A 6559-nucleotide genomic window follows, 5' to 3' on the forward strand; every position below is an offset into this window, starting at 1 on the left:
GGTCTCTGCTGGGGATATAGCCATTCCAAATTCCAAATGTCCTAAAAAACCGTTTTCCCCAACACCTTGGTGGGATGACGAATGTAAATTGCAAATTCAAACCAGGAAGGAGGCCTTGAGGTCTCTCAAGGCCAATTTTACACAGGATAATTTTTGTAATTTTAGAAGAACCCAGGCACAAACCAGGCGTCTATTTAAGGAAAAAAAGCGGAATTCCTGGAAGATTTTTTGCGAAGGTCTTTCCAGGAGTACGCCTATTAAAGAGATCTGGAATAAGGTTAAGATGTATAGGGGGGCTATCAACCCATATCCTCCTTCTCCATCAAACCAAGGTTGGATCTTAGATTTCTTACAAAATCTGACTCCAGACTTTGCCCTTATACCTATTCAAACCCTGCCCGCCCAAAATGATCATCCTATGGATCGTCCGTTCGGAATATGTGAGCTAAGGGGTGTGTTGTCCGGTCTAGTGGATTCGTCTCCTGGCCCGGATAACATATCCTATAGTATGTTGAAAAACTTGTCGGACAGTACAATATCATCTTTTCTGTCAATATTAAATCAACTACTTAGTAGCTCATCTATCCCCGACGAATGGAGACATACGATGATCATTCCAATCCTTAAACCCAATAAAGACCCTAATATACACCAATCTTACCGTCCCATTGCGCTAGCCTCGTGCGTATCAAAGGTTATGGAACATCTAGTAAAAAACAGGTTGGGATGGTGGTGTGAATACAATAACATCGTTCCACCATACTCACGAGGCTTCCGTAAAAATGCCTCTACCCTAGATAACCTTTCTGTACTCTTGACTGATATCCAGATTTCTCTCTCCGAGAATGGATACCTGGTTTGCTGCTTGATTGACGTAAAAGGAGCCTTCGATAATGTTGACATTAACATTCTCATTAACATTCTCACGTCTCTGTCGGCTCCCCCTGGACTAACTAGCTTCATATACGAATTTTTAAAAATTCGTCATCTCACCGTCAACTACCAAAATCATTTATCCGGCCCTAGAACTGCATCAATGGGCTTACCCCAAGGTGCAGTCTTGAGTCCCCTTCTCTTCAATATCTATACCTCTGGCTTACAGAATGTAATTCAGCCTCCCTCTCAACTCCTGCAATACGCAGATGATCTTGTCCTATACTCGTCGTCCAAATCCTTACAAACGGCTATGGATAATGTTTCAAACGCTCTAGTTTTACTTCATAACCATTTAAGATCTATCAATCTGGAAATTTCTGCTACAAAAAGCTCAGCTCTTGTTTTCTCTAGGCACAGATACAATATCGAATCAATTCCGTTTCTCAACACATCCATCCCTTGCCACCCATCCGCAAAATTCCTAGGAGTCTTTTTTGATGGAAAGTTGCAATGGAATTCCCATGTCGAATATATCGTAAGTAAGTGTACTCCTCGAATTAACATCCTCCGTGGCCTCACCAAAGTTTGGTGGGGAGCTGATCAAAGTACTTTACTTATGATATACAGACAAATCATTCGAAGTTTCATCGATTATGGCTCATTCCTCCTATACCCATTATCAAACCAACGATCCTCAAAGTTAGATAAAATCCAGTTTCAATCCTTGCGTATTGCCCTAGGACAAATGCGCTCCTGCCCTACTAACGCCCTATTGATTGAAGCAGCGGATCCTCCATTGATAGTCCGTCGTCTGTATTTGGCAAAAAAAATTTTCCTCAACCAATATTCCTCTTTATCCCACCCGTTAATTCCAAAACTTGCCCAACTCAACCAGCTTTGTACAAATTCGGCCTACTGGAGAAATAAAAATCTCCCTCTTCTCTTGGTGGCTTATCGTGTATTTGCAATAATCCCCATTTATCAATCTCTTTTATCTCCCTTCTTCACCTTTGACTTTCCATCCCGATATACGGAAATCCCGGTATTTATTGATTGTGGACTTGACAGCGGACATGCAAATTATGGCTCGCCCTTCGTCAATTCCACTTTCAATGATTACCTTTCCTCAATTCTCCCCAACTATACCTACATCTATACAGATGCTTCTAAGTTGAGTGTAGACTCACGTGTGGGCGTTGCGTTTCATTGTGGTGCGCATTCTGCCACACTTAGTTTATCACAACATTTTTCAATTTTCTCTGCGGAATGCGTTGCCATTTTGGAGGCACTCTCATACGTGGACTCAAACAGTATTAGGAAAACAGCTATAATATCCGACTCGCTGAGTTCTCTCTCGCTAATAAAACAAAATTGCATCTCCTCTAAAACTCCCTCCCTCATAGTACTAATCAAAAACACCGTACTGAAACTAATTCAAAAACGTTTCTGCGTTGCTTTTGTGTGGTGTCCACCACACATTGGTATACGTGGGAACGAATTTGTTGATATGTTAGCTAGGGACGCAGTTGTTATTGGACCAGAAGATAATTCACCTCCACCCGCACAAGATCTGTGGGCTATCTGCAAAAGTTCTATGCTGAGTGATTGGACTCAAATGTGGAATACATCGCCTAAAGGGCGTAAGCTACATGACATACAACCAACTCCATCACTTGAAACATGGTTCCACAAATGGGAAGTGGGCAGGAAAAACATAACAATGATTGGTCGCTTGAGAACAGGCCACAATTCGTTACCTGCCCATCTACATCGAATACATATTGTTCCAGACACCAGATGTAGATGTGGATATTATTATTGTGACATAAATCACATAACGTTCGCCTGCCCACTCCTTAATCAGCATAGAAATATTCTTCTAAGTTCCCTAGCCCGTATGGGCGTTTTTGGTCCGTATTATATTCCCCATCTCCTATCTCTAAATAAGCTTGAAATCCTCTCTGCAATTTGCAATTTCCTCAACAAATCCAAATTTCAAATATAAATATAACCCCCCCCCTTCTTATCTATTTTTTGTTTTGTAATAAAAAACAAAAAAAAAAAAAATTTGTGTGTAGCCCCCTCTACTGTCAACCCTTCCGCGGCCCCCAACCTATGTGTTTTTTCGTGATATTTCCTTTGTATACAGTTTCGACGGGTCCCGACGACGAACTTCCTGTCTAATTCCATGTGTCCTTGTGTTCGTAAAATAGAAAGTACGTTTCATATATTTGTATTTTTATTTATTTATTTATTTTTTTTTCTGTCTTCTCCTACTCTTTTTTTTAACTGAATTTATTTATTTTTTCTTTATTTGCAATTTACATATTGTATTTATATGATTTTTTGTTTGTTTGTTTGTTGGAGAGTCATCTTTTTATTTTTGGATACTAGAAAACAATTTACTTTTATTTTTTAATTTCTAAATTACACTTTTTTTTCTCCTGAATGTTAAATTTTTGTTTTTCTGATCTATTTATTATTTAATTATTTATTGTAATATAATTGTATACTTTATTTGGATAATGGCTGTATAGCAAATTAGCTGAAGCCAATTTTAATAAAAAAAAAAAAAAAAATCGAAAATTTTCAAAAAATAATTTTTCTATCGAAAAATGTCAAATTTGATCATTTTTGGCTTAATAATACTTAGTCCAGTCATAATCGAACTCTATGTATACATTTTGACTTATTTGGATCAAAATTGCAATGATTTGTATAGTCATGAGTCTCTTGTTGAAAAATCGAAAATTTTCAAAAAATGTTTTTCCTATCGAAAAATGTCAAATTTGATTATTTTTGGCTTATTTATACTTAGTCCAGTCATAAACGACCTCTATGTATACATTTTGACTTATTTGGATCAAAATTTCAATGATTTGAATAGTCATGAGTCTCTTGTAGAAAAATCGAAAATTTTCAAAAAATGTTTTTTCTATCGAAAAATGTCATATTTGATCATTTTTGGCTTATTTATACTTAGTCCAGTCATAAACGACCTCTATGTATACATTTAGACTTATTTGGATCAAAATTTCAATGAATTGTATAGTCATGACTCTCTTGTTGAAAAATCGAAAATTTTCAAAAAATATTTTTTCTATCAAAAATATCAAATTTGATCATTTTTGGCTCATTTATACTTAGTCCAGTCATAAACGACCTCTATGTATACATTTTGACTTATTTGGATCAAAATTTCAATGATTTGTATAGTCATGACTCTCTTGTTGAAAAATCGAAAATTTTCAAAAAATGTTTTTTCTATCGAAAAATGTCAAATTTGATCATTTTTGGCTAATTTATACTTAGTCCAGTCATAAACGACCTCTATGTATACATTTTGACTTATTTGCATCAAAATTTCAATGATTTGTATAGTCATGAGTCTCTTGTAGAAAAATCGAAAATTTTCAAAAAATGTTTTTTCTATCGAAAAATGTCAAATTTGATCATTTTTGGCTTATTTATACTTAGTCCAGTCATAAACGACCTCTATGTATACATTTTGACTTATTTGGATCAAAATTGCAATGATTTGTATAGTCATGACTCTCTTGTTGAAAAATCGAAAATTTTCAAATAATGTTTTTTCTATCGAAAATGTCAAATTTAATCATTTTTGGCTTATTTATACTTAGTCCAGTCATAAACGACCTCTTTGTATATATTTTGACTTATTTTTATCAAAATTGCAATGATTTGTATAGTCATGACTCTCTTGTTGAAAAATAGAAAATTTTCAAAAATGTTTTTTCTATCGAAAAATGTCAAATTTGATCATTTTTGGCTTATTTATACTTAGTCCAGCCATTAACGACCTCTATGTATACATTTTGACTTATTTGGATCAAAATTTCAATGATTTGAATAGTCATGAGTCTCTTGTAGAAAAATCAAAAATTTTCAAAAAATGTTTTTTCTATCGAAAAATGTCATATTTGATCATTTTTGGCTCATTTATACTTAGTCCAGTCATAAACGACCTCTATGTATACATTTAGACTTATTTGGATCAAAATTTCAATGAATTGTATAGTCATGACTCTCTTGTTGAAAAATTGAAAATTTTCAAAAAATATTTTTTCTATCGAAAAATGTCAAATTTGATCATTTTTGGCTTATTTATACTTAGTAGAGTCATAAACGACCTATATGTATACATTTTGACTTATTTGGATCAAAATTACAATGATTTGTATAGTCATGAGTCTCTTGTTTAAAAATAGAAAATTTTCAAAAAATGTTTTCTCTATCGAAAAATGTCAAATTTGATCATTTTTGGCTTATTTATACTTAGTCCAGCCATTAACGACCTCTATGTATACATTTTGACTTATTTGGATCAAAATTTCAATGATTTGTATAGTCATGACTCTCTTGTTGAAAAATCGAAAATTTTCAAAAAATGTTTTTCTATCGAAAAATGTCAAATTTGATCATTTTTGGCTTATTTATACTTAGTCCAGTCATAAACGACCTATATGTATACATTTTGACTTATTTGGATCAAAATTGCAATGATTTGTATAGTCATGAGTCTGTTGTTGAAAAATCGAAAATTTTCAAAAAATGTTTTTTCTATCGAAAAATGTCAAATTTGATCATTTTTGGCTTATTTATACTTAGTCCAGCCATTAGCGACCTCTGTGTATACATTTTTACTTATTTGGATCAAAATTTCAATGATTTGAGTAGTCATGAGTCTCTTGTAGAAAAATCGAAAATTTTCAAAAAATGTTTTTTCTATCGAAAAATGTCATATTTGATCATTTTTGGCTTATTTATACTTAGTCCAGTCATAAACGACCTATATGTATACATTTAGTCTTATTTGGATCAAAATTTCAATGATTTCTATAGTCATGACTCTCTTGTTGAAAAATTGAAAATTTTCAAAAAATATTTTTTCTATCGAAAAATGTCAAATTTGATCATTTTTGGCTTATTTATACTTAGTCCAGTCATAAACGACCTCTTTGTATTCATTTTGACTTATTTGGGTCAAAATTTCAATGATTTGTATAGTCATGACTCTCTTGTTGAAAAATGGAAAATTTTCAAAAAATGTTTTTTCTATTGAAAAATGTCAAATTTGATCATTTTTGGCTTATTTATACTTAGTCCAGTCATAAACGACCTATATGTATACATTTTGACTTATTTGGATCAAAATTGCAATGATTTGTATAGTCATGAGTCTCTTGTTGAAAAATCGAAAATTTTCAAAAAGTGTGTTTTCTATCGAAAAATGTCAAATTTGATCATTTTTGGCTTATTTATACTTAGTCCAGTCATAAACGACCTCTTTGTATACATTTTGACTTATTTGGATCAAAATTGCAATGATTTGTATAGTCATGACTCTCTTGTTGAAAAATCGAAAATTTTCAAAAAATATTTTTTCTATCAAAAATGTCAAATTTGATAATTTTTGGCTCATTTATACTTAGTCCAGTCATAAACGACCTCTATGCATACATTTTGACTTATTTGGATTAAAATTTCAATGATTTGTATAGTCATGACTCTCTTGTTGAAAAATCGAAAATTTTCAAAAAATGTTTTTTCTATCGAAAAATGTCAAATTTGATCATTTTTGGCTTATTTATACTTAGTCCAGTCATAAACGACCTATATGTATACATTTTGACTTATTAGGATCAAAATTTCAATGATTTGT

Source organism: Chrysoperla carnea, unplaced genomic scaffold (assembly GCF_905475395.1).
Source record: "Chrysoperla carnea unplaced genomic scaffold, inChrCarn1.1, whole genome shotgun sequence".
Lineage (NCBI taxonomy): Eukaryota > Metazoa > Arthropoda > Insecta > Neuroptera > Chrysopidae > Chrysoperla > Chrysoperla carnea.